The sequence below is a fragment of the Colobus angolensis genome, unplaced genomic scaffold (assembly GCF_000951035.1).
Source record: "Colobus angolensis palliatus isolate OR3802 unplaced genomic scaffold, Cang.pa_1.0 Scaffold16, whole genome shotgun sequence".
NCBI classification, from domain to species: domain Eukaryota; kingdom Metazoa; phylum Chordata; class Mammalia; order Primates; family Cercopithecidae; genus Colobus; species Colobus angolensis.
In genome coordinates this window covers 20,061,775-20,085,117 of record NW_012114710.1, presented here as the reverse complement: position 1 = coordinate 20,085,117, position 23,343 = coordinate 20,061,775, and positions in this window count along the sequence as shown.

Genomic DNA, 23,343 nt, shown 5'->3' with positions numbered 1-23,343 from the left:
TAGATAAATAATATATAAAATATGTTGATAGATCATATTAATTATTCATGTTTATGTATCTTACTTCTAATTTTCCCAAGGTTAGAAGCTGTGACACATTTGAAGGAGGTTGCAGAAGTGACCTTATTTTAATTTCTATGTATGTCTTTGAAATTTTTTTATAGCTTATTATAGAGGTTTATCAACAATGGTTGGCATGCAATAGTTTTCATGACTCAAGAGAAGGGAAAGGAACTTAACTATAAAAAGTGCATTGGGACTTATAAACAAACCACAGTCTAAATTAAATATGAGACAATCCAAACAAGAATGACGCTCCTGGCAGTCTTCTGAGCAGGTGAAAATTATCCATTAATTATATCATGTCAGAGTAGGAAAATAAGCTTGGGAACTACTAATTTAGAGTCAAGGATCAAGAAAGACAAAAGCTCTTTTAGACAATTTTATTTATAATAAACACAATTTACATGCTTTTTTGTAAAGGATCATATCTATGCATCTGTACCAGTTATTCATAGCTAAATAACAAACTACACAAAAATACACTGGTTTAACACAGCATTCATCTTATTATATTTCATTATATTGGAATTCAGGCAGAACTCAACTGGGAAATTCTTCTGTTTCCTGTAACATCAATAAAGGCTACTCAGTGACATCCTAGTGATAGACAGGCTGAACTGGAGGGTCCAAGATGGCTTTTCCCATAAGTCTTATGCCTTAGCAGAAATGACTGGAAGACTAGGCTCCAGTGGGCTATTGAGTTTACCTACAAATGTGGTCTCTTCAACATGGCAGGCTCAGGGTAATCATATCTCTTTTATGACAGTTCAGGAGACCTAGAAATAGTGTTCTAGGTCTTATAATGTTACTTTCTTCACATTCTATTTGTCCAGGATGTCATTAAAGTCAGCCTGGGTTCAAGACAAAGGGGATTTGAAACATTTCTCAGTGGTAGAAGTAATAACTTGAAGCTATCTTTACTATATCTGCTACTCATCATTGCCTTTGTATGCATGCTAATGTATAGAGTTTCATTGTCTTATCTTTGAAAGTGGCATACTTAAGAAATAAGAGGTCAAGAATGAGGCTACTAAAAAGTATACCACCCAATATATGCCTGAAAATACTTTGATTCCATAGTATTTGAGAGATATAGTTCAAAGAAATTCTATAGCATTGTGTTTGTGCTTCCGTTGTGTAATGTTCAGTGAAATGTGTGATGCATGGCATAGTGATTTTTTTTGGTCAATGACAGACTGCATATATGATGGTGGTTCCATAGTATCATAATATATTTTTACTGTACCATTTCTATGTTTAGACATGTTTAGATACACAAATCCTTCCAATTATGTTATAATTTCCTATGCTATCATTATAGTAACATGATGTAGAGGTTTGTAGCCTTGGAGCAATAGGCTACACCATACAGCTTGTGTGTGTCATAGGTTTACCATCTAGGTTTGTGTAAGAACACTATGATGTTCACACAACAATACAATCTCCTAATAATGCATTTCTCAGGATATATCCTCATTATTAAGCCACATTTGACTTTATATTATACAATCATGTAGTAATAAATGTAAGCCCATTGGAATTTTTCTCGGGCAGTGAACCAAATACTTCTTATATTGCCTGTTTGTTAATATGGTTTTGAGAGTAAAGAGGAGATTCATCAATATAAGTAACACTTTAAATAGCATTGTTTTTAATTATATGTTTTAAATTGTGTTGGCACACCCTGAGGTTCAATGTCATAAGTGACAAAGTAAATCACAGTAAGCAAAAGAAATATGTGAACACACAGAGCTACAGGAAAGGCTGTGGAGTTATTTACCCTCTTAACACTCATTTAGTAAGTTTCATTTAAAATATTCTAGTACGTTGGCAGTTCTAAGAAGTTTGAGAAAATAATTTCAAAATAACTTTTGGTTTCTAATGAGAAACGTTTATCTATATAATGCCTTTGAATTGATGAACATGGGTGGAAGAAAAAAAAAAAAAAAACAACCTTGCTATCTCACCGTCCAGACACAGGCATATATCCTTATAAAGAACAGTTGAATTTTTAATGATTTCTTGGTCATTGTGTATTTTCCTGTTATATGTAAACTATTGATTTAAAAATATATGAATTATTCATTTTTGACAAACTTCCTTATAACATTACAATAGTTATATACTAAACCATCAAGACGTAAGGATGAAAGAATGTAAAACTAATTATACAATGCCCTACTTGTAGAAAAGTAGTTTTCTACAAGCTTTTGTTCCCAAAAGCTAACATTTCTGAACTCTTCCCATGTCTCCCACACGTGTCTCCAGGGAAGTAGGATTGATGGGTTTGGAAGGAGAATCTGAGTATGCACACACAGTCCCCTTCCTTTCTATCTCTTGGAAACATGCTACCTTATGGGAGAATGTCTTACTTATTTATCCATGTGTAACTCTTACATATCTGACACTAACTCTGTTTGCGGGGAAAATTGTGAGCACTGGAGGAGGAGGGGTGTTATTGATGGTAGTGGCAGCCCGTGTGGAGTGGTTGCTGTCATGATGCCAGCTGCAGTGGGGAAGGCACAGCCTGGGCTGCTTGCTCCATGGATCCAGGGGGAACTGGGAGCATTCAGGAGCACCATCCTCCTGGGTGCAACTTCAGCTACTAAAGCCATGGCTGTAGACCCAGGAATCCCTGTGCTTTTGGGGGCCAGGAGCAGGCAGGAGCTCCACCCTCCTGGGCACAGCTGCAGCCACCCAAACTGAGGCAGATGAGGGCATCTCTGCACCCTTGGGGGCCCAGAAAGTCCCCTCCTGCACCCACAGATTAGGAAGTACCTGCTCCACTGCTTGGCCTTTCCCTACTCCCACACCTGTTCCAATCTTGGAACAAAGTTGAGGCCAAGTCTAGGCACTGTTGCAACCCAGCCAGGTGTGTGCACACTTAAGAGTGACACCAACACACCAGCCCACTGGTGCTTCAGCCCTTTCTGGATTTTGGATGCTGATGAGGATGGAAGGAAGGCTGAGAGGGGTTGAGGGTGGTTCAGCACTGGTCTGCAGGCACCCCTTGGCACAAACAGCCTTGGCGCCATAAACAGCAGAAGGAGGTAGGCAGGCTCCTGGGCAGAAAAGGGTGGGTCCTCAGTTAAGCCCTATCTTCAAGGTGGGAAAGACCTGAAGCCTGGGGACTGGGATTCCAGCCCTGCCGAATTGAGTGGGAATTTATGATGCTTTATTCAAGCCTGTCCATGGCTACCCATGAACCAATCAGCACACACTTCCTCCCCTCTGAAGTCCATAAGAACCCCAGACTCAGCCAGACTTGAGGAGACCAGTAGATGACCTGCCTGTGGAGAGGAGCTACCCACTCCAGGATCTCCTCTCTGCTGAGAGCTGGGCAGACATCGTGACTACCAGCTGCAGAGAGGAGTTATCCAGTCCAGGATCTCCTTTCTGCTGAGAGCTGGACAGATGTTGGAACTACCAGCTGTGGTGAGAAACTCCCCACTCCAGGGTCTTCTCTCTGCTGAGACTCAGGAACTACCAGCTGTGGAGAGAAACTACACATTCCAGAGTATCCTCTCTGGTGAGAGCTGAAAACTTGTCAGGATGACCTGCCTGTGGAGAGGAGCTACTCACTGTGGACCTCATCTCTGCTGAGAGTTGAGGATTCATTGTGATACCCTTCCTGCAGAGAGGAGCTACTCACTGCATGTCTTGTCTGAGCTGTTATCTCACTCAATAAAGCTCCTCTTTGCCTTACTCTTATCCTCCACTTGTCCACATACCTCGTTCTTCCTGGACACTGGGCAATAATTCAGGACCTGCCAAATGGTGGGGCTACAAGAGCTGTAACACAAACAGGGCTGACAGAGGCCCTTTACTCACCACATTTCAGGCAACAAGAAGGAGAGAAGAGAGAAGGAGAGAAGAGCTGTGGCCCTTTGGGGATCCCAGACTTAGGAGCTCCTGAGCCAGGGCTGTGAACCCTCTCTGGGGCTCTGCAGTTTCTGGCATCTCCAAGCTTCCAGATTCCACTGGGTTCCATGGTGCCAGCCATGGAAGCTGCTTGCAGTACACCTGGTCCAACTGCAGCCTCACAGGCAGCCAGTGCCTATGCTGGTGTTTGGAGTTGCCTGCCCCACCATGACCAGCATGCCTGGCTGTGCACGGTGTCTAGACCTCACACTTATTTGCTCACACACCCCCTCACTGCTCCACACCTGGCTTGCCCTTGACAAATATGAGATTTGGGCTGGTATTTTAGCTGGTTTAAGCATTAGGCATTATATTGTTTAGGCTACAGCGAGGGCTTTGGCACAGATGAGGATCTATTTCAGGATAGATGCTTTCCTGTTTCTTTAGCGGAAGGGTTACACTTAACAAACATTTATTAAAGTTTTTAGGACTTTAAAAAAGTCCTGTTCTTAAGATAGGACACCAGAGACTCAACCAGGGGCTGATATTAAGCAAAGGCTTCGGAGGGTTTCAACCTTGTTGCTAGTCCCTTGGGTCATAGGAAAGGCACAGTCCTAGGTTATCAAGAAACGTCGATGGTCAAGGAACTCAGCAAAAACAGAGATCAGTCAGTGAGTTTGAACTAATGGCTCACAGGCTACTTGTGGCAGCTGCAGTGCTTAGCACTGAACTACACAGACTAAGCCCTTGGTACCCATGTGTGGGCACCGTGAGGATCTTAGCAGACCCTGGAAGGCCATAGAGCACTTAGGAAGCAAGGGTAGTTAATCCAAGGATTCAAGCATAGGGACATATTTTTTTTAACTTCAGTTTTTTTAAATTTATTTGGTGTATTTAAATTTCAATAAAGGTTTATATAGATTCCATAGCTCCACTGAGGTTTTATCTTTACAGTTTTAGTGCAGTACCTCACTAGTGAATGCTAAATTGAATTTTCCAAAATCCATTCTAATTCAGTATTGAGAGGAGATCTATGGAGAGGACAGTCTTGATGTGTTAAAGCTATTGCATTGATTCAAGTGTCTCCCCAGCAAGTATCCTCAAGTTGGTTCTCAATTGATTAATTATGTGTAAGAGGAAAATTTCCTTATGTGGCAGTTAATAATCCCAAAGTGTGAGCCAGTGACAGCAGTAAGGGCATACTCTGTCACTAAAGCCTGAGCTCACACTTGTGTAATTCCCCATCGATATCCCAACATGTCCCATATCCCAACATGTCCAAAGACATCATCATTAGTTCATTTTGGGTGTCCTGTTTTGTTGCTTTCAAGCATATAGATGTGTGTCTTTGGCATAAAAATGAACATCTCTGAGTTACAGAATAGGATACTGTAGTTTTTAAAAGGTTGCATCTCTTATATTTTTAAGTAACTCAACATTATTTTTCTTCAAATAAATTTTAATGAAATACGTAATGTATAGAGATATAAAAATATGATTACTTTGACCATTAGAGATTACAGAATTTAGGCCCATGTCTGACACTGTCCCCCAACCCTGCTAGTCCCCGTACACACCAGCACCATCCCATCTCCACTCCGTTAGATTTTGAAGGTTAGGAGCAGGGGAGTGGTGAAGGAGGGTAAGGTCTGAGCTTATGAGTTACTTTCTATTAAGTCTTGTTGGGGGAAGAGAAGGTAAGTCAAGTAACTTGCGCATTACTCTCATTGAAAATGGTGTTGAGTCCTAGCCATGACAGCTCTGCTTTCCCAAACATTTCTACTCTTCCTACCCCTGGAAGATCTAAGAGCAACTTGAATCAATTGAAATTCTTTTAGTTGCAAGTGACCAAAATACATTCAAAATGACTCAGATTTTAAAGAGGGACTTATTAGCTAATGTAACTGAAATCTCAGAAATAAAATGGGTTTCAAAGGTGGCTTAATTTTCCTGCCCTTTCAGGGTACCAGGAGCCTACTTTCTCTCCAGCTCTATATTCCAACTTTCTTAGGTTTTCTTCATGAATGCATGTGGGAGCTCCCCAGCTCCCCTCAAAGAGTTGCTAACTCTATCTGGTTTGAAAGTGGCTAAAGTCTTTCCAATCTTCACATCTACACAACCCAATTCAACTGAAGTAGGTTTTCACGGTAGATTCTAGGATATCTGAAAAATACAGAATTGTTTTCTCTAATTCAGGTGCCATAATATACATCTCCTCTTCTACCACTGGGTCTGACTGATTTATCTGCACAGCCTTATATCCAGGTTTATTTCCATAACTCTGTGCCTGCTGGAGTTTAATCCACTTCAAATGATATAATGGAAAATGAATAAGGCAGAGCTACGTCAGAGCAGATACCTAGTTTATAACAAATATAATTAATATCTTGCTTCCCACCATTGGAGAAAAATTTTGTGTTTGACATGCTGCCTTTTCTGGATTTGCCCTCTGGGAAGGTCCCCTTTTTTCCTTTTCTTTCAAGGCAACCTCTCAAGCATTCTGGGGAAATGGAGATTCTGTACAAGCTGTCTTATGTTTGTCTTAAACAAATGGTTCTCAAAGGCAAGGTATTACCCACTGCATGATGCCTTTTATATATTTTTAGACTTTTTTGATTATCACATCATTGAAGGTGCTACTAGAATTTAGTGGGAGGGGCCCAGGATTCTACTGCAAACTCATGAAACCCTTTGAGGTTCATTTAATAGACATTGAATTAAACATTTCTAAGTAAGTGTTGACACAACATTAAAAGATGCCTTCACATTTTATTAGAAGATTTTATTTGTACATATGTTCACTTTATTGGCAGTTCATATATATCTTGTAGGCAATAGAATTTTTGTATAGAAAAAGTGAAATGACTAGCCGGGCATGGTGGTTTGTGCCTACAGTCCCAGCTACTTGGGAGGCTGAGGCAGGAGACTCGCTTCAACCCGGGAGGCAGAGGTTGCAGTGAGCTGAGGTTGCACCACTGCACTCCAGCCTGGCGATAGAGTAAGACACTGTGAAAAAAAAAAAAAAAAAAGAACAAAGAAAAATTGAAATAACCCCATTGGGCTGGAAAATGAGACTAACATAGATATAATTAAATGGTTCAAATAGAAATCATTATAGGAGACTTTTAAAAAATATTAATTTTATTATTATTGAAAGGGAGCAGATGAAAAATAAAGCAATCAGCAAGATGGTATAAAAGGTGGTTTTTTACATAATATAAAGGCCCATATTAAACTCTCTTTTTGGTATGATACAGTCCAAAGGCATTTTAAGAACATAATTTGTTACCAAAGTTGTTTCTGAAGCTGTTTACAATTATAACATAAACTTCTCTTCTCTGTACACTCAAAATACTCAGTAAAATCTACTACATTCATGTATACCCTCATTGATTCTTATTTTATTGGGGAAATAAGATTAGAGAGTAAATTTCACAGCAACAAGCATATATAGAACCAGGATCCCTGAGGTGATTTTTTATAGGTGACCTGAGAATCTGAGTCTATTTTTCCTACTAAAGAATTCAAGAAAACATGCATGAGGCCTTCTACTTCCACAGGACTAATGCTGGAATTTCCAGCCAATCTTGATATATGTTCCGTAAACTCAAGTTAGTTTCTCCATCTCAGAGAATAAATTTGAAAGGACAAAAACTAATTCTATATATTTTTCTTGGAATGACAGCAAAATTATTTTTAAATGTAGGATGTACCTTCATTAATGTATACCTTCCTTAGCTGTTAAAACATATAATATTGAACACTCTTGTATGGCATAATCAGTATTAACCAGTAATAAAAAGCTTCCACTTCAAAATACATATTAAGCAACAATAGACTTGTATGATGCTACTAGTCATGTATCTATGATTTACATTATTTCCTCTCTCAAAGAAGCAGATATATCACAACTTCTTTTATCTTCTGATACTGGGTTGATGAAGAAGCAGAACTTTTAAGAGACATTCTTTCTTATGGCAGCTTCATTTATACCTTTTAACATCTGTATAAATGTAACCAATCTTTTACAGTTTTGTTTTTATTCTTTATCCACAACCATCCCTTAACTGTGATCATTCAATGTTTCACTGTTGTCTAAACACCCCAAATCCAAGAAATCTAAAACAAACAAACCACACATATCCCCTGCAAATGTGTTTCTTCCACTCTTGTTTTCAGAATCAAAACAAACGTGAACAGATTCTGAAACCTTGTATATTCTCCTTCAACTCATCGATATATGCATTCAGTCATCAAATGCCACTAACTTATGCCAATAACTGCTATTGTTGGGTAATTTGGAAATATTTTCTTCAATCTGACTTCACAACCAGAACTTTATTTTTACTCCCCACTTCTTCTACATTAGCTCCCTCACATACCCATGCCCATTGTGCGCGCACACACACACACATCTGTTACTACTAAAATTTACTTTTACAGCAGTCCCTCGTTATGGGTGATTTTGCTTTCTTTGGTTTTTAGTTATCCACAGTCACTTGCAATCTGAAATATTAAATGAAAAATACTAAAAATGAACAATTCATAAGTTTCCAATTGCATGCCATTCTGAGTACAGTGATGAAGTCTCTCGTTCTTTGGCTGCGTCCTGCCAGGGAGGTGAATCCTTCCTTTGACCAGGTCTGCTCATTGTCTATGCTACCCACTCTTCATCACTTAGTAGCCGGCTTGGTTATCAGGCAGACTGTCATGGTAAGGCAGTGCTGTATTCAAGCCGCTATTATTTTACTTAATGGCCCCAAAGTGCAAGTGTAGTGAACCTGGCAATTCTGATATACTAAAGAGAAGCCATAAAGCTCATCCTTTAAGTGAATAGGTAAAAGTTTTTGACTTAATGAAAAAGGAAGAAAAATGATATGCTGAGGTTGCTAATATCTACAGGAAGAACAAATTTACCTATGAAATTGGGAAGGAGAAATAAATTTTAGTTTTGCTGTTGCACCTAAAACTGCAAAAGTTATGGCCACAGCATGTGATAAGTGCTTAGTTAAGATGGAGAAAGCATTAAATTTGTGGGTGGAAGACATGAACAGAAATGTGTTCCAGTTATGGCAATGATTGTGCCAGAAGGCATTGAGCCTATATTAAGACTTTAGCCATTTACTACAAGTAAGGAAATGGTTATGCAGATTCAGAAATAAGTTCGCCCAGAAAAATATGAAATTATTGAAGAGGCTTCATCTGCCAATTAAACTTTATTATGAGTACGTATGCATAGGAGAAAACATAATGTGGATAGATAGATAGATAGATAGATAGATAGATAGATAGATAGATAGATAGATAGATAGACAGACAGATAGATAGGTAAGGTTTGGTACTATTCACGGTTTCAGGTATCCACTGGAGGTGGGGGTCTTGGAATGTATCATTTGTAGATTAAGAAGGGACTACTGAACTATTAAAATCTTAAAATCCTTCGAGAATAAGTTGAAATTTTACTTTTTTATTGAGACTCCCTTCAATGTTTTGCTCATTTTAATATGCCATTATAGACACTGAGTAAATAATAGAAATTATGTCATGCTTTTTTCAAAGGACACTCCAGCCTCATAATATTTTCTTAATTTTACTGATCCTTTTCCTTGTACCTATCATTCTTTACTGTATAGTTAATTGGGGAAAACATAGGCTTTATATAAAATGATAAGTAAGAGAAAGACAGGAATTCAATATATTTAAACTGAAGTATAATTTTAAAAGCTTGTTAAGAATTTTAAAAATTCAGATTGGATATTCAAAATATAATAACTACAAAAATGTAATGAACTCTTTTCCATAAAGTTGTTTTGCAGATCTTGAAGCTATGCTTATCAGATTTCTTTCTGTTGAGTGAATTTTTAAAAAATAGGACTATGCTATTTTTAACACCACAATATAGCTATTGACTGCTTTTAATATTTAGCAAGTTATTACCTAAAGAGTTTGCTGTTATAACAGAAAGAAGAGGAACATAATTAAACAACTCTATGACAACTATACCAAGAAATGAAGGCAAAAAATAGTCAATTTTAAGCCAGAACTGAAAGCTTTGTTATAACTTCTCAGAACGAACAAGATGTTCTTTCAAATGAGGTGTATACTTCTTCAATTTCCTGACATTTTGTGAGTCATGATTTATTACTTTAAGGCCTTTTGTAAAATTTCTGAGCTGATTTCACAGAAGTAGACTTTCATTTTCATTTTGTGACCTTGCAGATCTCTTATAAAAAGGATGTAATTCATAAGGTAAAAATAGAACAAATTGATTGTGAAAATGGGGATGTCTGTATCTACACATGCAAGTCCCTAGATTTAAGTAATTGTTCTTTGTGTCACTTTGCTTTCAATTTAAATAGTTCAATTATTTGTATTAATCAGGTCTTTATTGCCATAACCTAATATGATAAAAGAATTAACTAGATCACTAATTGGAATTTTTGTCCTTCAATATATAGCTACAAGAAATCATTTTTGGAAAACTAATACCAATTATTTACATGTTTTATATGCAAGTAGTTAAGCATTATATTTTTTAAATAACCTACAAAAGTCTATGTTTTTATAGATATAATTTTTTATGTTGGTGGTGTTGTCTTCAAATTGTGTAATTACAAATGCATTACACAAAAATAACTCTTAAAACAGTTCTCCCCCTAGGGACTACACCTATGGTGTAAATGGACCTGGCATTTAATTGTTCCTTTGGTTTTTTGAACAAGTGTGACTGCCCTGAGACTTGCATTTGAAAAATATCAAGTTCTGGGACAAACATGTGAAGTGGAGGGTGTGATTTCCACTGCTACCTTGTTATCTTAATCAGACTGGCTCCTCGTATATGCTTAGTCAGACCATAATCTACTTTAATAGTAGTAGGATCAAACAAGTAGAGCTGGCATTTTCTATCCCTGTTCACACAATTCTATAGGGTGATTTTTAAAAATATTCCAAAAAGGGGTGTATGTTAAAATGTTAGAAAGCACAAAAGAAAACAAAAATCAGAATTTATTACCAGTCACTCACTCTTGGGATGCTTCTGGATCAATCTAGAGTAGTGGGCAATTATACCACCCAGGGTTTATGGATGTTATCTGGATAAATTTTGGTTGTCACAACTAAGTGAGGAAAGGGGAGACTTCCCACTGGCTTTTGCTGGGTGGACGCAGATAATTCTGCTAAATATCTCACTAGTCACAGGATAGTCTGCCACAACAAGGAATTATTCAGCCTGAAATGTCAGTAGGTTAAGGCTGAGAAACCCTAATCTAGAGAAATAAGAAGTATCTTGCCAACTAAGGGAAATATTCTAGGTCCTAGGAATAAATGACAATTTTTATATCCATGTTTGCATTTTTAGTGCAACTAAAAACAAAATCTTGGGCAGGAATGGTGGTTTACTCCTGTAATCCCAGCACTTTGGAAGGATGAGGCGGCAGGTCACTTGAGGTCAGCAGTTCGAGACTGACTTGGCCAGTATCTGGTGAAACCTCGTCTGTATTAAAAATAAAAAAATAAAACAGTCAGTCATGGTGGCAGGTGTCTGTAATCATAGCTACTCGGTAGGCTGAGGCAGGATAATCGCTTAGTTGGGAGCAAGGTTGCAGTGAGCAGAGATCGTGCCACTGCACTCTAGTCTGGGTGACAGAGCGAGACTCAGTCTCAAATATATATATATATCAAATGATATATATCAAATGATATATGTCAAATCATATATATATATATATATATCATTTGACCTTTGGAGACACAGCTGAATGATAGCCACAGCGGCAGAGTCCTTTCATATCTTGGGTTCTGTATCAGTTTGGAGCTTTTGGCTGCAGGTAACAGAATTCCTCATCCAAACTGGATTAAACATTAGAGAAGATTTGTATTTTACAGACAGATCCAGTGGTGGTATGAATCAGAGTTAGCCGACTCAGCTCGTCAAGGACCACTTTTTGCCCCTGCTTTCAAGGACCACTTTCTCCCCCTGCTCTATGGTCTGTCGTCCACAATATTAGAGCATTCTAAGATTCATTTCCCTCCAATCATGAAATACATGTCTAGTCTCTTGGCCTGATCGGTCCAGTTTACGTCACTTGCCCATGTCTAGACCAATTGAGGTAGTGTGAAATAAGATGGGAATTCATAATAATTAATTTAAGAACAGTGGTTAGATAAGAGAGACAGTAGGAAGGTAAGATATCTAATAGATATCTTAAATTAGAAACTCTCATAGAGAACTAAATCTCTATTGCAATTCTACTATTCCATAAGAAACCCCACAACTGACTTCAATAATTTCTTATGTCACTACATAGCAACATCCATTTCTTTTTCCAGAAAACTAAGAGCAATCCTTGATTTCTCTGTAGCTCCAACACTGTTACAGCATTTTCCAGCAATGCTGCCTAATGTATTTTCCTATATTTAATATCAGCTTTTCTCTACCTACTTCTTTCCACATCTACTAATTTCATTCTCTCCTAAGACACCTGATCTCCTGAATGAGCTGCAATGTTAGGCAGAGAAAATCAATGGCAAAGTGACTCTGAGCTTTGATTGAGGTTGATATATATGAAGGACAAAATAATGAAGGACTGTACACTTGAAACAGTGGATTTTCATCTCTAGATCTTAACACAAATACTTTGTTCTTGTCATTCCAATCTCAGTAGAAATATTACCTCCTTTGAGAAGCTTTCTCTGAACACTTAATCTAAAAATACTCCCTTGCTCCAAAAGATCTCTATCTTAATTGTTTTATTTGTCTGAATGCTTGTCACTCTTTAAAATTATTTTGCTTGTTTTGTGTAGTTACTTCTTTATTTATTGTCTTTCTCATGAGAATGGAAGAAGCATGAGATTATAGACCATGTCTACGGTATTTGTAACTCAATTGATGGACTAGAATATCACCAGGACCTGGTGGGTACTCAAATACCAATTTATTGAATGAATAAATAATAAAATGACTATTCTGGAATGATTTAGAAAACTGCATATCTATCTCTAGCCTTTATCCTTTGTGAAATATTTCTCTCATTTATGTTCTATATGCTCATCCATCCATTCATTCAGGTATGTATGCATATTAGGAGAGAAAAATGAAGTATCTAGTGTAATCTGATTTTCAGTATTACAATCTCCAAGGCAGGTCTTAATTCTCAAAGACCATTTAAACCCTCACCTGCCTCACTTGCTTATCAGAGAAAGTTCTTTCATTACACATCAATCAACCAAGAGGGCATAATAACCATGAATACGAGTAGTTGTAACCTTTAGAGTATTTGAATCTTGATCACAAATAGATACTGCTGAACAGTGAAGAATTTCCCCAGTACATAGTACATATACAAATATGTAATTATATTAACATATGGGCATAAAATGATTTCCAAAAAATGTCTAAATTCAGTGTTAAGGAGAAAAAAGCATTTTACTATACAGTAGTTCCTGGTTGCATAGTGTCATGTAGAAGAAGAATAGAGAAAATCAATTCTTCAAATTTTCAGTGATAAAACTGATTATATATATATATAGTTAATGTTTTCTATATATATATATATATATACTATATATAGTGTATATATAGTTAATGTTTTCTACTTTTATTAAGGGTATTTTTTAAAAGTCTGATTAATTCATTGACAAAAATACCTTTGCCATTCATTTTTGTGGGAATCCTTCACCTTGACAACAAGATTTTGCACAAGAGGAAGAGCAGTATAGTTGTCATCAACCATGTGGTGGAGAGACAATAGACTTATTCTGGGCAACAAAATTAACTTATTTCCTTACTAAACCTGATACAGCTTGGTGTTAATAGTGTCTTACACAAGGAAGTAGTAGAGGTGGGGGAAGCAAAATCAGAAGAGAAAACTGAACAAATGCCCCAGATTCCTTCTTGGGTAGTCAGGGACATGGCCCATGGCCTGGGTGTGGTTCACATGCGGGATGGATCTGACTTAAAGCTGAGGGAATAAATAAGGGACAATCCAAAGTTGTGTTCTTGCCAGACAGGTTTAGGAAAACACAAAAATATGTCTGAAGAGTCATATCTAAAGAAGACCATTCCAGGCAAAGTAGCAAAATCAAATCTGAAATGCTTCAAAAAAAAAAAGAAAAAGGAAAAAAATGGACCAAAACAGGAATAGTAGAAGTAGGAGAAACTGAAGGTGAAAGCTCAATAGAGAAGCAGGAAAGAAAGAGAATATATTACAGTGAGTTTTTATCTGCACCCAAATGAATTTAATAGATTGTATGTAGAAAAAATGACCTTAGTCAGCTAACCTAAATATCCAAGTTTCTCTGGACAGAATACTTTTCTATAAATGGGCATTTACTCAAGTAGGATGAAACATATTCCTTTTGCGTGTATTGCAGTGGGTGCTGGTAGAAAAGAGTCTCTCTTTTTTAAGATCACAAACTAAAAGGATTCAATGAGCCTGAAGCTATAAAAGACTATTTACTATGCGTAGGACATTTTCTGGAGAATGGAACTATTGCACAGGAAAGCAGAAGTGAAGATTGGAGAGAGTAAGAGAGATGCTTGATGAACCAAACCAATCTTTGGTCAAGCATCATATTTCATAGCCACGAATTCAACCACCTTCCTTTTTTTCTTGGCTTACACTAATTTTTGTTATAGTTATGCCACTTCTAGTGAGTTGTTATTGTTTGGCATATAACCTTGAATCATTCTAATTCTATTTGTTGGAGCAGTGGTAAAATATTTTTACATTTTTATGTAGTTTATTATTTTTATCACATATAGACTCAGATTTATAATTATTGGGTTGACCTTTAATAAATAATATGTTTTCTGAAAGTAACTTATGATATCTCTTATCTTCTTATTTCTATGAAAATATTTAGGGAAGAATTTGGCTCCTTGTGTTCATTGCACCTGTATCTTTTGATAGCTCATTAGGATATCAGAAGATATTTTAATTTTTTTCTGAATGTTTAGTTTAAAAGTATGGATTTTAATATTTCATTGGTTTTGTAAAACTTCTATTTTATAGTTTTTTCCCCAAATACATATATATGTGGGGAAATATATATATACACAATTTATTTATATAAATAATTTATATAAATTATATATTTATAAATATGTTTATAAATAAGTTTATAAATGTATTTCTAAATTAAAATTATATATAAATTATATAAATTTATATAAATTTATTAATTATATATATATAAAATTGCTGGTATGTTTACAGTTATTATTTAAAGGTCCCGTGAATCAGATGATCAGATGTTCTGGGACACTATAATTGCCTGTTCTGATTTCACTTGAAAGGTCTTCAAAATCTTCTTAGAAATGTCCTTCACAAGGTAAGGATGAAATGCAGCTTCTATATATTTTAAGATGCTATCATTCAATTACTGTCTATTCCTGACTGTTTGGTATGTACCTTTGTGTGGTATCCATGGTGCTAACTCACCAGTTCTGCTTTACAGAGGAGAACAAATTTTAAAAGCTTCACTCACCTGAAGGTAAACATTTCTGGTATACTTTCTGTTTCTGGACAAAGATATCCTGTAAAAATAGTTTTCCATCAAACATGAGACTTTCTCAAGCTCACTTTCATTCATGAAGCATAGACTAGAAAAATATAATTAAGAGCCAAAGGGTTTCAGAAAGGCTTACCTTTGTCCATGCCTCCTTGACTGATATTCATTCACATATATGCTCAGTAAAAACCCAAGCAAGCCTGGTTCTATAACTTTGAAATGGTTTGATTATTTCAGTGAAGATTGAGATATTACACATTATAACAAAAAGCATGAACACTATGGTTACCAGAAGTTTAGGTTCCAAACTTTGTAATAGAAATAAATACAGGTCAGAGGATTGCTGGAGGCCAGGAGTTCCAGACCAGCCTGGTCAACATAGTAAGACCATGTCTCTACTGAAAATTTTTAAAAATTAGCCGGGATAGTGGCACATATCTGTAGCGCCAGCTACTCAGAAGGCTGAGATGGGAGGATGGCTTGAGCCCAGAAGATCGAGGATGTAGTGAGCTGTGATCATGTTACTGCATTACAGCCTGGGTGACAGAGACAGACCCTGTCTAAAAAAAAAAAAAAAGAAAAAGAAAAAAGAGAGAGAGAGAAAGAAATACTGTGCTGTAATATTGTTTACTTACTTCTTTTTTTACTGACCACTCTTTTTGTTGAACTTCATAACAACTTTTTAAATCTTCCAAAAGCTGTAAACATGCTTCTTGTTATTCTAAGCCAGAGGTTTGCAAATTATGTCCCACAGGGCAAATCTGGCTCATACCCTGTTTTGGAAATAGAGTCTTATTGGAACAGAGTCTTGCCCATTTGTCTGTGGCTCTTACCTCCCTATAATAGCAGAGTTGAGTAGTTGCAAAAGAAACTATGTGGCCTACAAAGCCTAAAATATTTATTATCTGGCTCTTTTCAGAAAAATTCTGCCAACTTCGCTCTAACTGGTTACAAAATACTCAGGAGCTAACTTTTCTTTTATGTGGTTGGCATGATTGCTATATTTTTCTCAGAAACCGTCTGGCTTTATAACTCAAACACTGCCTCTTTAATATATACATCTGTATGTGAGCATTTGTGTTATAATTATTATTAGTAAAAAGTAGAAAGGAAAATAAGCACAATAATGTTCCATTTTATTTATATCTTAAGATACCCAAGGTTAATATAAATTATATTTAAGGCTGATGAATGCAACTATAATTATTATATGATAAATATAGAAAATATGTTGCTCAATACATTTAAAACAATAAATTTTGTTTACATGTTCCTAGTGGATACTGAATACTACATTACAATATTTTATTTTAATCTTTCTATATTTATTTAAACTGTAGAGTATTCATTGTATGTATTAAATACAGAAGATTTTCACAAATAGCATTAATAATTTTTAAATATTGCATTCATTATCATTCAATTAAATTTTGTTTTTCCATAACATGTGTTTCCATAATTGAAATGATGATACTTGGGAAAATATTATTGATTCTACATATAACATTTTACAGATGTAAATAATATGTATGGAAAGGTCAAGCTGAATAATTGATAGTTGTCTACAGAGATTAGTATCATTTTTGATAATTTCTTGTTAATATTGATTGTTTATAAATTAATAGATATTAAAATTTTAATCCAAATTTATGCCTATAATGAATACTTAAAATACTTCTAGCCTCAGAATATGTCTTATGTTCAGATTTTGAATTGGATTATTTCTAAATTTTCTAACTTCTCTGTACTTTTACCATACAAAATTTGATATGAAATATATTCTTAGAGTGAGACCTCATTGAACCAGATATTACTTAAAATAATGTTAAAATGATTAAGACATTATTTACATTATATGAAAATGGAAATTCTAATGTTTTCAGTCATAATTTAAATTTTCTTGATGTTACTGTATTAAGAAACTCAAATAATTTTTAAAGTGACACTCCAGGTTTTTTATACTACATGTTTCTCACGATTAATTTTGGAAGAGATAACTTTATTTTTTTCTGTCTTCAACAATTTGTCAATAAAATGTAATTTTTGCCTGAATAGCATCACTTTCTCCAGTATCAACTCCAATATAATTTAAAGAAGATTAATTGACATATCCACTGAAAATTGTATTTGATAATCTAATTTTAGAGTTTGAAACTCATTATAAGACAAATTTTTCCTTTCATAAAAAAGAAAAATCAAATGACTTGTATAGTAAACAAACAATAATATTGTTCTTATTTCATATTTAAAATAGAAATACATAAATTTCAAATAAACATAATCATGTTGGTTTAGGTTAATACATTGCCACACTTTCTGAAAGCACATTCTGAATATTATTATTCATTATGATACTATTATTTTCTTCTATGGAGGGCTGTATTATCTTAGAATTATAAAAATGGATGTTTGTGGCAACTATGTAATAAATGGAGTTTTAGTCTATGTTCAAATCCCAAGAATAAGAATCACCCAGTGATTATTTCCTCTGTTCTTGAGTAATAAGTAAAATAGACATTCTCAGCAATAGGCAGAATTTTCACACCGGTTCCCTGACTCATGCACTGAGTGCCATTGTGTACATCGTTAGCAACATTGCTTCCTTGTGTGAACTGCAGAAATTAGGTAGAGAGTGTTATGGTCTCCATGTTTGTGTTCCCCCAAATTCGTATTTTGAAACTTAAACTAGATACCAATGCATACGATTTTCTGAAACTAGAAGAAAAGCCAAAACCAGATACCCGTGGTGTTAATTTGGGAGGCATGAAAGCTGTGTGGAGCAGAAATTTATAAGCTTACTACAACAGTTTCAGAAATGAAAGCCTTTTCCTTTATGCGTTGTATTTAGGTGTTTATAAGGAAAATGCAGAAAAGTAAAGCCTTAAAATGTTAAACTTACTTGTTATGGCAATTGTTTATAACAGTCATTCTAAAGGTCACATGAACTGTGTTTTTCGTACTTACTAAGAACAAACACATTTCTAGGGCATTCTACACTCCCTTGGTCTATCACATAAAGTATAATAGCACAGTCTTGGAAAATATCTTTCGTTTTGACAAATGAACATGTCTAAGGGGTCACATGCAGATAAGCAGGTGTGCTTGAAAATTGTGTCACACTTGAGAATTAGCTATTTATTAATGCGTCCTTCTCCATGTTCCTCCATGTTGCTTATTTATTGATTTGGAAAATTTGTTAGATATGATAAATATCATTGATTGTGATTCCACTAATTTATAATGTTATTTTACCTAAGGAAGTTGACATTTTCTTCATTTGTCAGTTCTTTTCTTTCCTATTTCTTTCTTTTCAACGTTTCATTCCCTAATGGTTCTTCCCTCCCCTTCTTTTCTTTTCCCTCTCTTGCTTCCATGCTTTACTGCACTTTTTCATAAATAGTACATAATTTTTCCAAAATATTTGAAATTCTTTTATAATTGTAATTATTGATAGTATTCTAGATCATTTACATGCCAATTAATTTTATCAATCTTTTCAAAACTAAAAAGTAAAATATAATGAATATGTAGTTTGCCAAGATTAAATTATTATTACACTAAAATTAAATACTCTTAAACATTCAATTGATTAACTTTTTTAATAAGAGAAAGTTATTTATAAACTGCTTCATTCTGTTACAAGTAATGTGTTTTTCCTAGATTCTAAAATATTGCACTTTAAACTCTGCAATTACAATAGTAATTGTAAGTTACTTCAAGATAACTTTTATCAGGATTTCTAATGCTGAGATAATTTTGCAGATCATCAGAACATTGCAAAAAATTCATCAGTAAGTTAGCCAGATCTTTCGACAAATGTATTGAATAGAAGCTTAATAAAAAGCATTACTCAATATATTTATTGAGAGATACTGGCTAACTTACTTTTTAAAAAGTTAAGGGCAGATTTTTTAAAAGTTGACTAATTAATAGAACTATAACTCAGTGTTAAACTAATTGTTTCCTCTATTCAAATATGTTTCTTGAAAATGGCTTATCTCTTTGTGTTCATTGAATTACTTTTCTTGATATGCACTGTCTTATTGTTACGTACCAGATACTACTATTTTAAATACTCACAAGCTTTTCATCATTAAATAATCCTACTATGTGTGGGATAATTTAATACGGTACTTTTACAGATTAGAAAATTAAGGATCGTGTAGCTACTGTATCTTATCTGAGTAAGTGAAAGTAAGTGACAGCTTGTAAGGATAGAGCTGGTATATGAGACTAAGTCTAACTCTAAAGTTTATTTTCCCATCTCCTAATTTGTATTTTGAAAATAATATGTGAAAATAAAACATAATTTTGATATATTTAATTCATTTTAGTATTTTTGATAATATTTTATTAATAGGTATGCATATTTGCATGTATATGCATATATAAACAAATATACACATTTATATAAATATATATGTATATATATGTAGACACATAAATAAGCTATTCTGAAGTGTTGGTAACAAAAGGAAAAAACTCAGGTAATTTTATTTAATGTGCAGACTTCAGCTTGCTGTTAGCAGTGATTATTGTAAAGTATTAAATTATAATTCATTCAGCTTGAATTATTCAAATAATGATAGAGTTGCTGAAGGAAGTCTGTTGCACTTCCTAATGCTTACAAGAAAATATAGTACATTGCCATGCACTTGTCTTATTTCACATTATTTACTAATTTGTAACCAAGCAGCGATTTATCAATTAAGTCATTTTTCATTGTTAGGATTTTGTAACTGCATCTTTTCTATTGCAAGATATACTTTTATCAAGAGTATTTATGTCTAGAAGTTATATGGGAAGATTCTGAAAAATCCAATCAATTGCATTGTCGGCATGGAGAATATTGACTGAAACAATTATTTAGTTGAACTTTGGAATGATTTGTTCTTCATGTGCTTAATAGTAGTAGCAAGGCTAGAAACCAGCATTTATGAAGTACTTTCTGTTTTTCAGGCACTATTCTCAGAGTTTTTTCTTAAACAAACTAATGTAAATAAAAATAATTAGCTCAGTCTTATTAGTAAGTACAGTAGTAGTATTTTCTGTTTTACATAGAAATTAGTAAAGAAAATGAGTCTCATAGCTAGAAAATGATAGTAATTGTCTATTCGCATGTATAGATTAACCAAAATCAATCTGTTACCAACAGTTCAAAAAGAAACCTATTTTCATGATAATATTTCAATTTCATTTATTTCACTCAGCTATTTAATATATAAATGTTATGTGCCAGACACTAGCACACTCAATGTTAAAGACACAACATTAACCAAAATAGTACAAAACATTTTCTCACATAAACTTAATATCCTAAAGTTAGAATTAGACACTAAACTTTATATATGTATCTATATCTATATCTAATATATATGCCAGATAGTGATAAATGCCATGAAGAAACCAATGTTGTGTAAAAATATAGAAAACTACATTTGGAGGCTGCCTTTTAAAAAGGAGATCTGGAAGGGTAATGAGGTATTCTCTAACAAAATGACGTAGGAGCAGATAACTGAGGGAGGTGAGAGAGGGGGCCATGAATCTATCTACAGCATGAACAATCCAAACAGGAGTAAACTCATGCAATCCTGATGTGTGCTCATGTTTGACATGCTTGAAGAACAGCAAGGAGGCCTGTAAAGCAGGAGCTAATAAAAGACTAAGTCAGGATGCAGGCAGTGGCCAGATTATGTTTCTTTGTAAACCATCAAATCAACAGGCTATTAAAAGACTTGGGTTTTTACCCAGAGTGATATGCAAGGCACAGGAGCATCTTGATGAGATAAATGTTTATAATTGCCTTTTATTTTAAGTGAAATACTCTTACTGTTTTGCGGCAAATGGAGTCTAGAGGAGTGAGGGTGTAAACAGGGAATGTTAAGTTAGTCTTTTATAATACTCCAGGCAAGCAATAATGGTGGGCTTGGACCAGAGTGATGTTAGTTGGGGTAGTTAAGTTATACAGGTTTGGCTATGCTTTGATGATAGACCCAAGAAGATCTGCTGATATGTGGGTGTTAAAGATAGACAGAATTCAGGTATGGCTCTACAGTCATAGGCCTGAGCAGAAGAGTGAATGGAGAAGCCATTTTTTCCGATGAGAAAGATTGTAGTCGAATCAAGTTTAGAAGAGAAAATTATTTAGTTTAGGTCATGTTGAGTTACAAGTATCTATTAAATATGTACATATGTTAAGTAGACAGTCAGATATATGAATCAAAATTTGAACTTCAGGTAGACTTTTGAGTCATCAATAGGTAGTACTGTATTTAAAGCCATAAGATATGGTGAGATCCATTGTAATTGAGTGCACATATGACAAAAAAAAAAGATACCCAAGAACTGAGAGCTGTGTCACCATCTTACCGTTTAGAGAAAGAGAAGATGAGCAGGAAGAGAAGCAATCCACAAGAGACTATGAAGGAGTTTCCAGCAAGGTAGAAGGATAATCAAAAAGAGAATGGTGTACTTTTGATAAAAATCACAGAAGTGTTTTAAAGAAGAGGAAACGATATGCTGACATAATTTTAAAATTGCTGGAAAGTGTCCATTGGATTTAGCTATATGAAGATCTTGATGACTAACAAGTGGAGTTCAGAGGAGAGGTAGAATTCAGTGGGATGAAATCAATATGTTGACAGCAAGTTTAGGCAACTGTTCTATTTTTTAAAAACTTTATCAAAGTGTATTTTCTACATCATAAAGTAGACAGTAGTTTTGAGTATTGATATAAATGGGAGTGTTGCTGTAAATTGGAGAAGCAGCTGGACTATAATATGAGGTGGAGGGAAGTGGGTTTCTAAATTTTAATTAATTAATTAATTAATTAATTTGTTTTTAAGATGGCAGAAATTTCAGTATGTATATGATGATGGGAACGAACCAAGAGATTTATACAGAACAGAAAAACATGCAAAGAGCAAAACTCAAAAGTGTGTGCAGTAGAGGAGACAGTATACAGGGCAGAAGTTGAGAGGTTAGCTTTATCTAAGAGGAAAGACAATGTACCTTCTTATAACAGGAAGGAAGGTAGCATATGTAGGTAGAGATGCAGATCAGTGGGTATAGTTGATGGTGGAGTTTTTGTAAAGCCTCTACTGATTGGTTTCATTTTCTCAATGAAGCTTAAAGCAAGGTCATCAACTAAAGGTGTAAGTGTCTGTATGTTGATGGGGTAGGATCTCTGGAAATTTGACTAGAGAGAAGACAATATGAAATAGTCCTTGAGAGAATGAACTAACTAAGAAAATGATGGCTAGATAGCGCCAAGTTTCCATCTGAAATTAGAGGTCATGAACTTAAAATAACGTTAATCAGCACAGTTGGACAATTTCTCTAATCACATTTAGAGGTATAGGAGTATGTTCAAGTAGGAACTGAATTAGATTTGACCAGGTGTTAATCTAGGTATGACTTTGCCCAAGAAGTGGGCAAGGAGGAGGACAGAAACTGAGGACATTAGAGTAAGTGAAAAAATCAGCCACAAAAGGACAAATACTGCATGATCTGGTTGATATGGAAAATAAAAAAGTTAATCTCATAAAAGCAGAGTGGAATGGTGGTTACAAGAGGCTGGGGATGTTGGAGAGATGTTGGTCAAAAGATATAAAATTACAATTAGACAGGAGGATTAAATTCACAATATGTATTGTGCAGCATGATGGCTATAGTTAACGAGGATATAATGTATCATTGAAAAATGCTAAGAAAGTGGATGTTAAACGTTCTCACTGCAAAAGTGATAACTATGTGAGGTCATGCATATTTTAATTAGCTTGGTTTAACTATTCTGCAATGTGTATATACCCCAAAACATCACAATAAACACAAACAAGATTATTCATCTCTTTAAAGTAACAATAAATAAATAGATTTGAAAATTAAAAAAAAAAAAAAAAAAAAAAC